General features: G+C 32.9%; 1 protein-coding gene and 1 long non-coding RNA gene across 3 annotated transcripts in view; one reads left to right on the forward strand and one right to left on the reverse strand.

The window, feature by feature from the left end:
- Window positions 1–20,143, reverse strand: part of LOC149896252 (LIM domain-binding protein 2-like) — a 54,509-nt gene that overhangs the window by 22,898 nt on the left and 11,468 nt on the right. The gene's annotated exons all lie outside the window — the stretch shown is intronic.
- On the forward strand, window positions 1,534–2,303 carry LOC149896253 (uncharacterized). Its single transcript, XR_016458413.1, has 2 exons — window positions 1,534–1,864; window positions 2,190–2,303. It is a non-coding gene; the product is annotated as an uncharacterized LOC149896253 (long non-coding RNA).

The raw sequence follows: 20,143 nt of genomic DNA on the forward strand, positions 1-20,143 counted from the left end.
TCTCTAGATGCGTCATGCAAGCGTGTTGAACTCACGCACACAGCCACAACACGTGAAGACAATAAAACCGCGTGTGTGTGCGTGATCAAGTGAGCTAGATAATGTACGTGGATTGAGCAGTCGCGATCGTTGCTCAAATGAGGTGCGTCTAGTTTGACGAGAATGTTGACCGCATTGATGCAAATTCGTTTGTTAATTATGTTTATGTATTAAATTGATAGTGGATATTGTAAGGATTGGGTCAAATTAATTGCACGTATTATATTTATCGTTTATATAGTTTGTTTGTTTGAACGCGCTAGAATCTCGGGAACAACTGGACCGATTTCAATTTTACTTTTACACCGTTTTTCATAATAAAATTAAAAAGTAATAACGATATGTTACTTGTAATGTTTTCAGGACGAAGCAATGATATGATTCTCATGATATTTCTCTTCGTTGCTACTTCAAGAGGTCTTTAATCAAATGACATTGATTTTAATTCATGAATTCCACATTAGAGTCGTATTCCTCGTTAAATAAATCTAATAATATTATTTTATGCACTTGAGGTTAAATAAAACTTATAATAATATATGCACTTCAATCATTTAGTTTTTATTCATCGTATCTTAAATGGAACCAACTTCATTCGATCTCGAGTCTGTAAAGAAATAATTCTTAGAATGATTCGCCAATTCTAAGAAAACTAGAGCGTCATATTTGCAAAATTATTGTTATTTTTTCTGAAATATTATTAAAAAAGGAATACAATACCTAATTAATTAATTAGCGTAGAACAATCTGTAATTAATAATTATTACTTTGCTATTATATTAATTATATAACGAGTAATATTCACGATTATTTAAGTAAATAAATTTCATTATCAGTAAGTTGACTTTGAATTGCACTAATAATTAATATGTGTGTATTTTCTACAATAGTTACATTATTAATTTTTAATGTTTTTACTTTTTAACTATATGATTTACTAACTGTGTTGCGCGGTTTAACCCCAATTATTCAGCTTTTTTAGGTTTAGCGTGATGATTTTTCAAATCGGGCCGGTGGTTCCTGAGCTTATGCGCGTTCAAGCAAACAAACAAACTCTTCTTTATAATATTAGCATAGAATAATAATTATATTAAACCAAAGTTTAAAACTTAACCGACAGTGGTCACGATAGGTAAATATTCAACTTAAATCAAATTAATATATATGTAATAGAAACTGACCGACTAGTTAGCTTAGTTGGTTATGCTTCCAAGCCAGAGGTCGTGTGTTCGATTCCCACCCAGGGCAAATATTTGTGTGATAAAAATCGATATTTACTCTGTGTCTGGGTATTAATTATCGATATAAGTATAAATTAAAATTATATAATACTAGCGGTCCGCCCCGGCTTCGCCCGTGGTACATATGAAAAATAGATGTTGGCCGGTTCTCAGACTTACCCGATATGCACAGAAAATTTCATGAGAATCGGTCCACCCGTTTCGGAGGAGTATGCAGACTAACATTGTGACACGAGAATTTTATATATATAAAGAAAAGATGTATAGTACGACATAAAAGAGATGAAATTAATTATTTTGGAACTAATTCGTTTTTCATTACCTGGCAACCCTGAATTGGCAATGTAGCTGTCAAGTTGAATAAAAATTTGTTGTTTTTTTCGTGAAGTGGAGAATTATTGAGATAAAATTGTTATTTAGAACAAGAAATTTAAATAAAAAAGGAGACATCATGAAAAAGGTTAAACGTAGCGGTGTCCGTGATGTGGTGTATAAAGTTTTTATTCGGTGTTTGTCCGAATTTCAAGCTGGAAATTTATTGACTGATTTGGAAAACATTTACAAACGTACAGCAGAATATACCGGTGAGATTCTATTTATTTTTGCTCAGTACTACGTAAAATAGAATATTCCATTAGTGACGAGTGTTTAATGTATGTATGTATGGCGATTATTACGTTTTCGCAATTTAATTTGAGGTTATTTGTATGTAAACAAAAACTAGTTTTTATAGTGCGACCAGCACAATTTGAGTCAAGAAGTTATATCCAATCCAACCAGCCTCAAATAAAGTACCTAGTTTAGATTTTACTACATAGTATAGTGATAACTGTTTTCATACAGCTATCTATCTATTAATCAATAAAACTATAAGAAAAAAAAATCATATTTACTGTATCATATTTACAGATACTGAAGATGCCCCGTACCCTCTTGCCAGTACTTCGAAACAGAGTGATGATCAGTCCTTTGAAGGAGTAGAATATTTAGATTTTGATGAATTATATTAATGTACAAAATTTATCTACAAAAAAAATAAAAATATGTGGTTTTCAAATCGCCTTGTTTTTTTCTACCCGACGGACCCAGAAAGAGGGTAATGTGTTTGAGCTGCATGTATGCTTGTTTGTTTGTATGTTTGATTCTATGTGCGCCTCTACAGTCTAAGCACATGATCGATTTTTATAAAATAACTAATTCCAAATACATTTAAGTAAAATTTGACCTAGGTAGGTCAATTAAAATACTAATGTATTTTTGTCTTAAATTTACACTATTGCTACAATGAAACAATTATAACGGTTTAAATCGCGGTATTTATTTTAGATTATAATATATATAGATTTTTGGATTTTTATTCTATAGTATCAAGATCGCTTGCGTCGCAGTATCAGTGTTGCTATATGAGCGACGGTGGCGCCCTCATTTATTTTCATCTCTTTTGTGTCGCACTGTATCTTTGTCAGCCATTTGGTTTCCATAACACAAGCTAAAGCTTAGTATGGCATCAGATCGTGCCGTAGGTAATAAATGTCATGAAATATTAAGAACATGAGCTACATAATTAAATAAATGGACAAATAGGTACAAACATGTCCCATTTGAACAAATTTTACAAATCTTCAAAAGTTATTAGATGTTATTAGTATCCTAAATCCTAATCATAACTTAGACAAATCCTAAAAACCAAAAGTCATTAAAATGTGTTCAACTGTTCTTGAGTTATAAGTGGTTTAACTAATTATAAAATGATTACTTGATTAGTATTTAGTCAACTCTCGACCTAATAAAAACATGTTGAAATATTAGTATTTAGTTTAGTGGTTACAAGATGGGTAACCACTACGTAACCACAACAGGACAACCCGGCAAATTATGTGGTGCCCAAAATATTTTAACACTGTAGGGGTGTCGAGTTTATTCTTGGCCATCTATTTACTACGCAATATTTTATTTTATTATCTTTCATTATGTGTGTACTAGCTTGATCACGCAGTATTGTGAGCGTTGACTAATTATTGACAAACATCCATAAATTTGTCTAACGAAACATAAAATCTCATTTATGAAAAAAAAAAATAATTTGGAAAATCCAAAAGTGCACGCCTCATAATTTTTTTTTAATAAATATTTATTAATTATTATTTTTGTTTATTTAATAACAATTAAACCACATCGAATCAGACCCTGAAAAATGAAAGGGTTCTATTCCTGAGCATACTCAAGCGTAAGAGAAAAAAAAAGACTCGATTAGTAAAGTATTTCGGTCGCTATCGTGTTAACAAGAAAAAGGATCCGCACATACAGACACACGGACGTCCAAGACAGAACTTTTTTAAACTGTTTTTTAACTAGTTTAAATAACAAAAATGACATCAAAAATATCATGAACGTTAAAAATAGTGTTTTTTCTTAATATGTGTGTGTATGTATTATCTTACAAGTGCAATGTATGATACATAAAGACATTTTAAGTTTGAAAAATCTGATGTTTTGCGCGAAGTGACAGTAGTACCCACCTCAACGCTTCGCTTATGAGGCGTGCAATTACAGAATTAAAAATAATAGATTTACTCAATATTTGGTTACACAGTTAAGGCGTTACCCGGCAATTTCGACTATGTTCAACCTCTATAAAGTCTGGTACAACTTAAAGCACAATACCGAAAAAAATATATAAAATAGGATGGTCTTTGATCTTTAATTGCTCGCGAGGAATTTTTTCCAAAGTTAATAGATTTCTAGAAAAAAAATGTGCCGTGGTCATCGATTTTTCCGCAAATACTCTATAAACTTCGTAACCTGCTGACTTAGAGCTCTGAAAATTTTATGTTTAATAAATTATCAGTTACACAACAGTCCCTGACGAGGATTTTTTGTTTCACTGATTGGTATCTTTTTAAATACAAAATGCGAGGAAAAAAGAAGGTGCTGCGGGAGAGGTTTGAGATCCGTCAAGTATGGTCAAGGTTATTAGCGCATGTATAAGCCTTAAGATGTATCAAAATATTCTTAGTATTCGTAGTCTCTGAAATAATCAAATCTATAAGCTTTATCTGTATAGTTTAATAGCGTGATTAATAAACAAATATTCGACTCATACTTTTATGAAAAAATATCAGTCGAAACATTAAACCTTTAGAACTTATAATATTTTAGGTTTAACTTTCCCTATAGTATTATATTATCTGTGACTTTACAATGTCTATACTAATATTATAAAGAGGAAAGGTTTGTTTGTATGTATGGTTTTCACGCATAAACTGCTGGATCGATTTTGATGAAATTTGGCTCAGATAATCTTAAGACCCTGAGAAAGAACATAGGCTACCTTTTATTGCGAAATATGTAGTATGTACCACGGGCGAAGCTGGGGCGGACCGCTAGTATTTAATAAAATACGTTACAGCTAATTACCGAATACCGTCAATAATCATTATAAAATTACTTAGGACTTTTTCAATAGTGGTTCATATTAAACAAACAAATAAAAAATGTGTAAATTTTCTTTAGACATTTTACAGGTGACGTCGTAATACTTTACGAGAGTTAAAACTAAGGATTGAAAAGTTGCCTTTTAAACAACTGAAATCCTCAACAAATATGTTACAAAGTGGACTGTATTTAAAAGCGATTTACACCATAATATGTCAAGCGCTTCGTGGTTGATTGGATTAACCGTTCCCATTAACGTTTGTTTACGTTTAAGAAATGTTGCCTGTCAAAGTTGATTGCGGGTATTTATACAAATTGGTATAATCTCGATGAAGTTGTTGAGCAAAAAAAGATTTAGTGTATTATACAGTAGAACCTCGATAAGTTAAAGTCCAAGGGAAACACAAAATATTTTAAGTTATAGAGGTTTTAAGTTATCAAGGGTCTATTCATTTTTCACTGCTTCTATAGCTTTTAATTTATCAGCGTAGGTGAGGGTTGTTAGTTTTCTTTTTGGACTTATTTTAAGCCAGTTTTATCACACAGTAAGTAAAGCGATGTTTCCAGGACAAAAATAAAAAACTTATGATGCAAGTAAGTCGTTGTCATAAAGCTAACCGCCGCAAAGCTTTGAAGAATTTCGAAAATGTATTGTTTACGTTAACAATACATATTAAACACGTAGAAGCAATAAATACCGAAACCTTTTGTTTTGACACTCTTTCAAAATGACTCATTGACTAACAATTTTATGTTATAGAGGTTGTGGAAACATTTCTTTAAGTTACTGAGGGCCAATACAGAGATTATTTATTTAAGTTATAGAGGTTGCGTATTTTAAGTTAAAGAGGTTTTGGGCTCTGATGGGAAGGGAACATATTATTTTTTGAAGTTACAGAGGTTTTTATGTTACCGAGGTTTAAGTTATCGAGGTTCTACTGTATTTGAAAAGAATTTAAAATTGATGTAGCGAAGATTACATGCTTCTTGTGCATTTTATTATTATATTCGTGGTAAATATTTTTTGTGCATCTTATTTAAATGGACTTTGAAACCAAAGATTTTAATTATTAAACATCTCTTTCAAAAAATAGTAATACCAATACAATTACCGTCAAAGTTTTTCGTGCTTACTTTCAAAGATATTTCCAACAGCCATTCCTCCACTGGAATTAGTTAAATAACTGATGAACTTTTGAAAAACAAAAAAAAATAGGCAAGCAGCTAGTTAAGTTTAAATCCAAGATCAAAACATCTTAGCCGCAGTACACGCACACATGCAAACTTACAGCTGCATATACATGTACGTTTGTAACAATTATTTATATCTGTGTGTATGAAACGACCTTACGGAATTCGAAATTTGAAAATTCAAACTTTTATTTTTTGGAACGCAAACTTTTATAAGTTGCGGTTTAAATATTTAAACATAGAGCATGGATAGAAGTTTTTGGTTCTGGTTTATTTTTGGATTATTTCAATTTGAAGCTTTTCTAACAACTTTTTTTTCTTTATCAATTTGTTTTCCCTGTCACCAATTAAATTCTATAAATTTGATCCTTCTCTCCGATTAAAAAAAAACTAATCACCATAAGTAGAATCTTACAATATTTCATTCTAAGAAGAAGTTTTCCTTCTATTGGAAATTATTTTGTTTGTATATTTGACTAAAGCTCTGCGCCGTAAATACTGATGGAATTAAACTTGAGATGTGTTAAATAACTATTCATCTTTCGAAGATTGTAAGCCTGATACATATTAGTCCATCCGTTACTACACTATCGACTACCAAACATACAAACTAACATTACAAAACACTTATATAATTTTAGTTAGAATGATCATAAGCCAAATTCAAACTTCATTCATAAGGGTGCCCACCCTTGTTAATAATAATTTATGCGTCCTGCTCTAACACGTGAGTTTATCGAATTCCCGTCTCTCTCTGCTCGCAAATGAAAAATCAATGTGTACTTGTCTTCTGTCAGCCATCTTGTATTATTGTTGACATTTAAAAGTACGGTCGGCATATTTTAATTTTTTCAGGTAATTATTTATATTTTAATGTAATTTCAAATTTTACAAATTAGGTAGACGAACAGCATTTTTAAATAAGGTTTTTATTTTTTTTATGAAGTTGGAATAAATCGCGTTTTAAATCCGTTAAAATATAAAAAGAACTTATTGACTACTTACCATAATATTTTGTTTTACCAAGTCGGTGGTAATTCATTTTAATTTGCTTTTCGATGCAATAAGGAGGCAATTTATAATTTTTTTTTTAGAAAGATGTATGCCACTTTGCATAAGAAAACATCTTATCAGATGATACATATTATAATAGAAATAGATTACACCCTAAAGTACAACCTATCTAGTATCTACTAATAACTTAAAAATGCGAAAGTTTTTACGAATGTATGTGCGTTTGTTACTCTTTCACGCAAAAACCAGAAGACCGATTTTGATGATACCTACAGCTACATAGCCATGATGTTGTTTATACACCAGAAAAACACACACAAAAGAAATATTTGCTTTTCCCGATGATTCTTTCGAGTGAAACCTCGAGGCACAGCTAGTCTATAGTACGACTCACGAGTGCAGCCAGGGACTACAACTTAAGTACTAACTATGTAGGTACTTAGTATTCAAATTAATAACCTAATTTTAAGTCGTCTAATTTACGAGACATCATTCAAACAAGGTCACCCGTCACTTGCAAGGGAGTGCCGTGGGTATGTCAAATTTGACATACAGACATACTAACCACTTGTCCCGGCTTCGTCCGAAATTGAGAATAAATTCCTATGTTGTTCGATAAAGAAGTATATGATGTAAACAAATAAAAATATTGTTTATATTAAGCGACATTCAAACATAACTTCGTCTTTGGATATTATATAAGGATCGCGTACTATGTACATATATCCAGCGGTGAAAGAATTTTTGAAATCAGTCAGTAATTTCTGATATATAATCACGTTCAAACAAACAAAAACTAAAAATTTTTCAGCTTTATATTATTATACTACTGAAGTAAAGATATAGAGTATTTAAATATATATATTCCATACTAATATTATAAATGCGAAAGTAACTCTCTGTCTGTCTGTTACTCAATCACGCCTAAACTACTGAACCAATTGTCATGAAATTTGGTATGGAGATATTTTGATACCCGAGAAAGGACATAGGCTACTTTTTATCCCGGGAAAATGACGCAATCCCGTTCCCGTGGGATTCTCGGAAATCCCACGGGAACGGGAACTATGCGGGTTTATCTTTGACTGCGCAGGCGAAGCCGCGGGCGGAAACCTAGTATCCCATAAATTCTAAATAATTTCTATATCACTACAAAGTCGTTTTCTTTGTCCGTATATCCCTATGCATGCTTTAATCTTTAAAACTACGCAACGGATTTTGATGCGGTTTTTTTAATGGACAGAGATATTCAAGAGGAAGGTTTAAGTATATCATTTATTAGGTTTTAGACAAAGCGAGCGAAGCCGCGGGCGGGAAGCTAGTAGGATATAAATATAAGAACTACGGCATCCCTTAGATGACGTCACAGCGCACGTGCGGGGGTGCGAGGGTGGGTCGCGATGTCAATCTCGAGTCTCGACAAACAGACGATTTGACATACATTTTGTATTATTATTTTCAACTTTAGCCCAGGAAAGCAGGTAAGTTATTTTACATTATTAGCACTATTACGAGAATTTGATTTGTTTTTAAATTATGTCAACAACTATGAAGTGAGATTCATAAAAATCCGATCCGATGTTAGAGCAATTCTGCAATATAATAAAAAAAAAATAAGCTCGAAAACTACTGCCTCATTTTCATTCTGTTTTTTCTATTGAACGTGGAAGGTTTGAGTATATTTAAAAATTTAAAGTATTAAAGCGTGCGGGCGAAGCTGCGGGCGGAAAGCTAGTTTATCTATACCTAAAATGATTAAATCGTCGGATGTAAGAAATATTTTCAGCTATTAACGATGTAAATATAATTTTGAAGTCTATGAAAAAATAAATTTCATGACAGATTTCGATTTAGCGCCATCTATGTAAGTTGTTAAGTACTAAGTTAAAACCTAGGTCCACTTTTTTTCAACCTTTGTCGAATCGGGCAGTTTGATGTTGTTTGGATAAATTCGATTCCTGTTTAAGTAAATATACTTCACAATTCTCACTACTTCTAGTGATTATTATTTATTTTTATTACATGATTATTCAAAAATCAAAATAGGGGTCTAATGAAGCTTTCGTCTCAAAAAAATAGTTCGAATTAACATGGCAAACCCACGGGCCAAAATTACGGGCATATTTAAAAATAATTTAGAAAATGTATTGCTCTACCACTAGCTTTTACCCGCGGCGTCGCTCGTTTACACTTTATCGCATGACACATATTCATTAATCATTACCTATTTACATTACCTACATCAAGTATTGTTTTCTTTACAAATTTAACCTTCCAAATAATACCTTCCTTACAAATAAATTTTCATCAAAATCGGTTCAGCTGCAGCGGTTGAAGCATGAAAGCGTAACAAACAAAGTTACTTTCACATTATCAATGTTAATATAGATTCGAAAAAAATAAATAAAAAGATCTTATGCAATAAAGATGTTTTTATGGCTGCAGCTGTACACGGGCAGAGTTAAACGGTAGAGTGAACTAGCATACTAGTTTTAAAATAATTTTTTTAAAGAGCAACTATCATACTATGGAGTTTCTTGCCGTTTATTCTCCATAGATACTGCTTTCCGAATCGGCGCGGCGTAAATGTTAAAAATATGTAATGACGATTCGAAAGTGCTTCTAAAATAAGTCTAATTGAATAAATAAATGTTTGAGTTTGAGATAGTACTCTATCACTCTACTCTAAAGTAAACGCTAGAGTAGAGTGATAGAGTACTTACTCGTACTACTACCCGTGGGGCCGTGTACCATTACTGTTTTTCACCCGTTGGAAAAAGCAAGTTTTTTCACCAAAATATACCCACCCATCATTAAAATATTCGCCAAGCAAGGGTTAGATAATTTTATTTATTAGAGCGTTACACACACGTACACATATATAAGCTACACGTATCAATGTGTGTGTGACCACGTGGTTCAGCCCACCCCCTCACGAGTCACGACGCTGGTCTCCTGGTACGGGCGCGGGCGCTACGTGCTAAATGCTCTGGTATTCAATTTGGACTTTTCAGTGTTGGTAAAACTCCTTGGAGGTTATGGTACCCTGGTACTTAGTGTGACGACGGCTACGTCACGTAAATTTAAAAGTAGGTTTGATTTTATAATAAGGAAACTTAAATAAAAATTAATTTAAAAAATCATAACAAATTCGGTTTAAAAGCCTTTTCTATCCAGTCTCTGAAACGTCTGGGCCCTGCTAAAACTAAGCTATATTTTATTAATTTTTGAATAAATTTTCACAAGCAGAGCTCTGTTATTTATTATTATTTATATGGGATTAGAAAAGCTTCACATTTAAAAAATGGTAATACAGGGTTACTAAAGAAATGCGAACGAAGTCGCGTGCGTTTCTTAGTCACCTTTAATAACTATGCATAAGTATACGAAGGTACCACTTCTTAGTCCCTTATTATAGTAATGAATATAGGAATAATAAGGGCAAGGTCTTTTGCTATCCAGATAAAATTCAAACCTCATATTATGTACTAGATTTGAGTTTAATTATATAGGTCTCAAAAACAAACCCACAATGCTTTCCTAAGCAAAGCAAGTTTTTCAGCCAATCCCTATTCCTTTTATTTGTTTTTAATTTTTATGTCAGAGCAAGCAAAGGGGCAGGTGGGCCACCTGATGTTAAGTGGTCACCACCTTTAGGGATGGGCTGAAAAACTTCTTAATTTATTACTATTTTACTACATATGATTAAATATCAGATTAAATATAAAGGAGATGAAAATATGCTAAACTGTAATATGCTTAAATAGTAAATACTATTTATATATCAACACCTTATCTCGAAATGAACACTAAACACCGATGCTCGTTCAAAATTCCAAAACAGGATTTAAACTAGGGTTGTTGAGGATTCCTCTTCCGCTTCCTCATAATGCGGAAGTTCCGCAATATTTTGGGTTCCTCTACCGTTACCGCATCCTCAAAAATGAAAATAAAAAAATCCTCTTCCGCTATCGCTTCCTCAAAATTTAGAGGAAATTTATGAGGATGCTGATCCGATCGGGCGGCGAATTTACAAAGCCTATTTAATTAAAACTATGTATTTGAGTTACGACTTACGAGTCGGACTCTAATAACGAACAAGAGTAGAGTCTTACCGCAATATTTATATCTGCGCCTAACACTTATCTCTAAACATAATAATATAACATTTTCTCTCATACTTAGAAGAAACATATTTTACCAAATAATGTTTGTCAAAAGTCATTTTAAATTAAAAAAAACAAACAAGTTGTTTAAGCTTACATAATAATATCTACCAGTTAGTTTTTTTTTTGTGGAAATCGCCTAGTGTCGCTTCTGGCACTGATATAGATTCGGTTTTTTCGAGTATTATGTATAAACAAAAGCTCAAATAGTACTTACAGGCTTTGTAAATTCGCGATCGGGTGAGCTAACCTCCCCTAATCTTAAACATCAATATGTAGAGACAGGAGAATGGCTTTTGTTTTAATTTTAAAAGTTTTTTTTTTAATTTTGATTATAATTTCCTATCATCCTCATCCTCATCCGCTTCCTCTTCCGCTTCCTCATCCGCATCCTCTTCCTCAAAAAAATATCCTCTTCCTCATCCGCATCCTCTAAATTCGTGTGTGAAAATTCCTCTTCCTCCTCCTCTTCCTCATAATCACTTCCTCAACAACCCAAATTTAAACATCCCAGATATTTATAACATACCTATTCGAATAATTCCGAGTTCAGGTGTATCGCAAAAAATAAATTACTATTAACACCTTGAACTTGGCAACGATTTTTCGTAAAAAAATTAATATAAAAACCTGTCATAAATCATACACAAACTGGCACATACAACCTCTTTGCGTTGCAATATTTTATCTGAGCGAACATTCAACATAATAATTGTCAAATAGAACGTGAAATTCTAACGTCAAAATAGCGAATTCGAAATTTGGAATGATTTTGATCGGGGCGCGCTGGCAGACGACACTCGAGTACGGAGTGGCGTCTCACTCCAGTCTTTACTTATGTAGGTATACAGCGACCGGCGCGTGTTGAGCCGCGTAATGTCACCCCTGGGCCGTTTGTATGTGGGTGATCGTAGTACGCGCGCGGGCCGCGGGAGGTCAGCGGAGGTTGGTCGGAGCGGTACCGTCGTGTACATAACTATACGTAAGTAGATAGGCGCGGGGTGGGCGCGTACAGTCGCCGACGAATTTCCAAACTTTGTTTGTTTACATTTGAATTTGAAGTTATGCTGTCTATCTTTGTAATTTCTCGTGCTAATACTAAGTTTGTATAAATAAATGGACGTGGATTGGTTGAATGTTTTGTTCAGTTTAATTGTTTATTATTTATAACTATCAAAGTTATCAAATACAAATATTAATCTGCTCTTAATTCAGGTTATAATTATTGTAGAACGTTTTTCCCTGTTGTCGTAAAAATAATGTACGTCAGTATTAATACAACAAGTATTCAATTATTTGTCTGTATGATCATGAATAGACATATTAATTATTTACCACAAAACCATGACAAAAAATTAAACTATCCTCATCACAATAGGTACATACAATATATTATTTTATTTAATACAGTCAGATTAATTTAGTAAGAGTATGAAAAGGTGGATAAAAGGACTCCAAAATGTTATTTGAAAATTTTGTCTGATTGTCTATTTCTTGCAATAATGCTAAAAACGGTTTAAAGAATTTGAGAACAGATTTCTGCGAGTTGAATAAATTAAAATTTTAATACATAAATGTATAGTTTATTATTTATTAATTTTATTTCTATATTATCATAAATAAGTACTTTATTTCCACGTGCACGAAGTCACGGGCTTCACCGTGTACTATACAAAAACGAGGCCAAAACGAAGAATAACGTTATTATAAATTATATAGAATGGTTTTCCTGTTGCTACAATTAAGATGAGAATTGCGTAATATAACCGCAAATATTTTTATAACAATAACATGAATGCCACGTTCATTAAAATAATATCCTGCGACGAATAATAATTATTAATTAGTAAGAATGTTTTATTTTGTTTTCCAATTTAATTCAAAGCCGATCCACCATTGAGTCGCGTTCTATAAAATAATATGATTCTTTTTTAATACTAGCTGCGCTCCGCGGTTTAACCCGCGTAGCTCCGCTCCTGTTGCAGTTGGTCTTAGCGTGATGATATATAGCCTATATAGCCTTCCTCGACAAATGAGCTATCTAACAACGAATTTTTCAAATCGGACCAGCAGTTCCCGAGATTAGCGCGTTCAAACATACAAACAAACTCTTCAGCTTTATAATATGTATTAGTATAGCTAGATTAAATCATAATTTAAAAATTTAATTATAATGCAATAAAAATAAATGAGCAAATGGAATAGTTTGTATTAACATACATGACTGCTACGAAATTGTTATTTTTTTTTCTTTGAAAGAAAACGTCTCTTTTCCATACCTTTTCAACTTTTTATATAACTTATAGTATCGATGGTTACCTGTGCAAAAGTGAGCTCGGTACAAATGGTTGAATTGTTTTTTTTTAAATCAACGCATTCACGTCGGTATGGCGGACTGTAAGTCACATCGTAACTGTATGGCATGACACTACCGCCTACATCTTTTTTAAGGGCTATCGGTAAATTCTAAAATTTTTGTGTTACAAATCGTTGGACTTTCGCTATTTATCCGACGAGTGTGACTAACGCCCACGCGACTAGTCCGCCGGTACCAGCGTTCTGACCATCATTTTTCTTTTTGTCATTGCGTACTAAGACCCCTCTAGACCGCCATCCTGTTACAAATGGCCCGAAATTTTGTGTCAGTATCTCCCGGCCTAACATGTGCAATGTGTAAATGTGTTGACGTTCCAGCTCTTCTTAATATACCTATATAGTCTTATTTATAAGCAATTAAAAAAGTAATTAAAAGGATCAAGCTATTTTTTCTTAAGTATAGAATAGAAAAGGCCTAATTTCTTTTAAATTCTAATATAATACGAAATATTACAATAATCCAATTAAAACTCTAGGCACCGAAATTATTTATTACGTTTATCAAACAGACTAAATAATTGTTAATTTGTTATAAGAGTAATTATTTTCAAAGAGCGATTTAATTATCGTCCTTTTAACTTGTCCACAAAATACATTTAATTTATTTAGTACAAACTTTATTCAATTTTATCTTTTCATCTGCCTTTCATTGTGTTTCAGAATTCATCAATTCATGTTTTTAATTTTTTTATTAATTTAATTGATGATTGATCCTGAAATTACAAAAATTAAGTCTAATGAACACCATACAATTTTTATTTGAAATATCTGCAAAAAAAAATAAAGTGCGAGTGTGCTGAGCACACGTGTCAGAAGTGAAACTTCTTTATCAAGATTCAAAGATGCCAAAATCGTCGCCCTCCATGACGTGACGGTATTGCCATGACGCGACATTGAAATTGTTCTCTCAACTTCTTCAAAAACTATTAATTAGATCTCTTTATCTATAGAGTATGGTTTAATTCCCGCTAGAGGGCGACATAATACATCTTGCATTTAGTTCGATTTAATTTCATAACTACAGATTTTGGCTTTAGATGCAACTCAACGTTTGAGAATTTATAAGTGTAAGTACATAGGGCTGATTTTTTAATCCTTGGTTAAAACTTATTCGTCGAATAACGTATTAAACTACCATTTCTGAAAGGTATTCTAAGTGCCCGTATTTGGCAGTTTACAGGTGACATTTTAATATTATCGTGTAATACTTTATTGGACGGGTAAGTTTTATTCATGGATTGAAAAATCGGCCCATAATTAAAAATATTCCGGTAGAGATAAATATGCGTAACTAGAGCCCCCGCAGACCACAGACTTTTTATCGGCCGATAGTTTAGTCGGGTTGGCCTGCTAGTACGCACACCGAGCCAACTAAACAGTTCAGTCGGTTATGAGTGCGCAAACTATCCAACAGTCTGCCGACTATTTGCTAGTTTCTAACCAACTGTTGAAAAGAGTGGTCACACCGCACAATGAAAATTAATAAAACATTGTATAGAATTGTTATTATTGCTCTCATACACCGGAGGAGGAAAATTAAAAAGAGAGCCCGAGAGTATTGGGTGCATCCTATCTTTAGTGATAGATTAAAATGGAAAATTTTACACTATGCATTCCAAATTACTCCATTACCCGAAAAAATTTTCGCCTTTTATCGAATGAGCATAACTAGCTTCAACCAACTTGTCAAATACAGAGTACCTACTCTTTTAAGTCTTTCTTATAAAGTGGAGGGCGTTTTTCGACTTCCTCGATCAAAGTTACGATCGAAAATTCCGAAATAAGCGACTGAGAATTGAGCGACGCCATTTTACAAAACATGCGCGGCCGACCATTCGCTGTCAAAGCTCGGAGCGAACTGAACTATTGGCCTAGTCGGCCGACTAAAAAATCGTCGTGTTTGCGCGTGTGGTAGGGAGCCAATACTGATTATACAGTCGGCCGATAGTTTGCCGACAGTATAGTTTGAATTGAATCGGGAAGCCCATCAAACTTGTTTATCGGCCGATACCTAATCGTCATAGTGTGCGCATTTGCTTATATCTGCGTACTGATTAAGAGCCCGACCAAACTATCTGCCGATAAAAAGTCTGTGGTCTGCGGGGGCTCTAAATATATACTTATAAAAATAACAACTCTAATCTCAAACAGAAGATATATTTGTATTACATAAATATTTTAATCGTATTATTTACCAGTACAGTTATTTTAGGAAACTAACAACATAGCAATTACACATTTTAACAACAACAGATAAGGGGTCTATTTATTATTCAATACTTTAATCTCGAACATTAGAGATAAAACTATTTTTAACGCAATCATTATAGATGTTTTTTTTTTTTCATGAATAGGTAAACATTTGGCCGCTGTTTCACCTGATGGTAAGTGACAACGCGTCTTAGGTTGGAACATGTTTACCTAGAAGGTGCCTATTCACATTTGATTCACATTTTTTTTTCACGTTTATTATTAGTTACATAAAACTATTTTCAACACCCAATATAAGGTTCATTTACTTGTATGCTAAAGCTAACACACAGATATAAATTCAAATTGTATTTATTTGCAAGAATGTAGTTACAAATTATATATGTTATATTAATACAGAACTTCTGAAAATCCTACCTGTAGATACAGGTTATGTATGTTACGTTATACAACAGAAACAAAGACTTACCACAGTACCACAAAAACAAAAAAAATCTAATTAATTAATTAACATTCTCACCTCGACTGTACCACGATATACCTACGTACCGTTCACCTACATTTATTTGTGCACTCACACAGCGACAGTTTTATAGCGCACCCACACAGACACACCGTGTACGTACGTGACCGCGCACACAACCCCGCCTCATTTTATTTTATTCCAAGGATAATTTTGCGATTTTTACCGCGTCGCGGACTCGCTTTTTTTTCTCCTTTTTCAAGTTTATAAGACCTTTTTTGACGCGTGCTTCAGCGGATGTCATTCTATTCGGAGTTCCTTTTTTAAATGCGTATTCGCGCGCTCTATTTTCGTTTGTTTACGAAATTATCTGTGCATGAACAATGTTTTGGTACAAACCAAGTACAAACAGATTGAACAATGGAGTATCGTGAAGTATAAGAGAAATATTTTATACGAATAAGGAAAATATATGAGTGTGGTGTTAAAAACGAAAATAATTTGTCAAAGATTGATTAGTTTCGGGTATTTAAATAGAAATTGGTACAAGTGGATTTTTTTTATAGATGTAAGTTGGATCTTGAACGAACAATTTTAAAAAAGTCGTACAATACATAGTAATAATGACATATTATTTACTATACTCTTGTATAATACAAAGAAACGAAGTAAACCTTATACAATTATTTGACTTCATATAATATTTTGAAGCATAGCAGCTTCATATATTTAAAGCTGCTCTTCCGTGTACGAAATAACGGTAAAAATCCACCGTCTAGTTTCTGAGAAATACGTGGTCAAACATACAGATAAATATCAAAATGTACATGCCACTGTAAAATTGTTAACACCGTTAGATTATCTAAGAAATATAATACGTTAAATCTAGCTGAAAAGTTTGTTTGTTTGAAGGCGCTAATCTCAGCAGTCAGCACCGACTGGTCCTATTTGAAATGTTGTTTCGGTGTTAGATAGCCCATTTATCGAGGAAGGCTATACGCGCTATATATAATATCATCACGCTAAGACCAACAGGAGCGGAGCACTGCGGGTAAAACCGCGGGGCACAGCTAGTCTTGTATAAAATTTGAGAGGCATTATTTTATCGTATCTGAATATTTTCCATTTAAATAATATAACATCAATGTGAAAATAACTTTTTACAAAAAAATATAAAAAATACGATAATAAATTCGATGCATGTGATAGACCCCATTATATCTTCAACTAGCGGTCCGTCCCGGCATCGCCCGTGGTACATATTTCGCAATAAAAGGTAGCCTATGTTCTTTCTTAGGGTCTAAAGATTGTCTGTGCCAAATTTCATCAAAATTGGGCCAGTAGTTTATGCGTGAAAAACATACATACATACATAATTAGTAATTACTAATTACAAACCTTTCCTCTTTATAATATGTATTAGTATAGAAGGATAGATATAGATTAATACAGTAATTTTTCAGTACAAAGCAATATTATCAAAATCATCTACCCCATGCCCCAATAAGGGGCCATAGGACCTTCAGAGTATAATAGAACAACCTTTATTATTTTTAACCTTTCATATTTTTAAGCCTTGACGCCTGACGGTTCGCCTCTCTAAACATCGCAAACGAATTACCTTCGAAAGATGTTAAAAAATTAAAATGTACCTACTCGATCTAATGGCGCAGACAAATCCAATAATAATTACCTATACCAAAAGGCAATAAATTAAAATCATAAAAATTGGTGCAGCCGATTTTGAGTAAGTAATCTTCAAACTGCATTAGGAGTGAAATGTTTTCGATATTTATAATTATAATTAAAAAGCTACGTACTTTTGTCAAAAAAAAGAACTATTTATTTTTATTTCACGTATTGAGAAGCTTAAAGATTACATAGTTGTTAAAAATGTCACAAACTAGGTTAAAATTCCGTCGTCTTTTGTTTAGAATTATTACGTCATACAAATATTTCACAGTTTTTATAACACAAATGACAAAAAATCTCACACCTTTTGTTTTCATATAATTTTTTATTGTCTTGTCAAACTGCTTTTATTTCTTAAAAGCATTAGTTTGATTTTTAAGCTATTCTTTTATCTCAGACTGAGCGCGGCGACCGAATGTAAAAATTCTGTAACGAAAAAACTTAACACCCCCCCCCACTCCAACCGGCACAGCGATGCGATGCTATGCAATAGCGCAACCGCGGCAGTCCTCGAGTGCCACACGTATTTTTTTATATCGAATGAAATCTTAATCTTTTCTAGTGTTTGATTTTAATACTATACCTACAAAACTAGCTGTGCCCCGTGGTTGTACCCGTTTTGCTCCGCTCCTATTGGTCTTAGCATGATGAATGATAAATAGACTATCTGAGTGAAATAATTTTTCAAATTGGACCCGTGCGTGATTCCTAGATTAGCGAAGACCACCTTTCTCTTTAAGGGGTATGAAAAATAGATGTAGGTAGTTCGATTCAGAGCTACCCGATATGCATACAAAATTGCATCAGAATAGGTCAAGCCGATTCGGAAGACTATAACTTCAAAAATTGCGACATGAGAATTTCATATATGTACATATATTATAAGTAGAAGATAATTTAAATAAATATTTTTAATGAGAATCGGTGCCTCCGTTTCTGAGCAGTAACCTAACTAACATTGTTACACGAGATTTTTTTATATTAAAATAGAAGATAACTAGCGGTCCGCCCCGGCTTCGCCCGTGGTACCTACATGTTTACGTTTTTTTTTCATAAGAACCATCCTCGTACTTCAAGGAATAGATTCCGCAGCGCACGCGATGACAGAATTTTTATTAAGGAATTTTTAACACCTTGGGTTACATTATTGCATTTTTGGTAAGGATCTCAAATTTTTTTGAAAATGGAATTTAGCCTATGTTGCTCAGTGAAGATGCAGCTTTCTAATGGTGTAAGAATTTTTGAAATCGGTCCAGTAGTTTATGCGTGAAAACCATACATACATACATAATTACAAACCTTTCCTCTTTATAATATTAGTATAGATAGATATGTATATTTAAATCAATTGATTTTGAACATATTATATTTTTTGTGAACTCTCAATATCCGCCTTTTTCACATTATTTTTTATCGTCACGTCAAACTGCTTTCTGAGCCTGTGGACTGTGGTGTTGCATTTTTGAATAACATTTCAAGACTCTTTTTTATTCAATTTCGAAAAAAATAAAAAAGATCGACTAGTAGATCTCATGGGCATTACTAATAAGATGTAGACTACTTATGTGATCTACTTGCGTCTTACGAAAGTCACTATTTTTAAATTAATAAATATATGTATTAATATAGTATCCCTATTTATTTTCAATCTTACACATAAACATTAATTTCAACACTTTCAGATCTTTCGAAGATCACGATTTACCTAATTCAATATATATAATCGTAATTGTTGTGTATTACGAAAAAAAAAAACAATTGACAAATTGTTATTGGAAAAATTTACATATTTTGGAATCTTTGTTTAACTAACTACGTATTATATCGAATGCGTAGACTGTTCTCCCGCGGCTTCGCTCGATCATTTCACGTTATCGTATGCCACTTCAAGGGGAAATACCATATCTTACAACAATAATATTTTAACAACAAATAGTACAATACTATTATATACTCCTACACGGTTCCATCTATTTATATATACATATATCCAATTTTGGACGACTCCATTCAGCGTAGTGGAGGTAAGTGACATCTGACATACAGAGTAAGTTTCGCGGTTCTTTTCAAATGCTATTCAGTATAGACAGATTTACTTGGATAGTGTAGTTTAGTACTAGTTTTTAAATTTAATAACGTTGTATAAACAATTGCAATATCATAATATGTCTGCGTAGGTACGTTCAACATGTTGACGCGGAAATAAAATAAATAGAACGCCATATTTTTTTTTCTTTAAACTGAATCTTATAACTATGGACACTATCGTCTAAACTAGTCTATATTATACAGGGTGTCCCACTATTGGTATACTA

This window comes from Colias eurytheme, chromosome 29 (genome assembly GCF_061535395.1).
Source record: "Colias eurytheme isolate Ceu_HAF_F1 chromosome 29, ilColEury1 Martin Lab GWU primary, whole genome shotgun sequence".
Taxonomy (NCBI): Eukaryota; Metazoa; Arthropoda; class Insecta; order Lepidoptera; family Pieridae; genus Colias; species Colias eurytheme.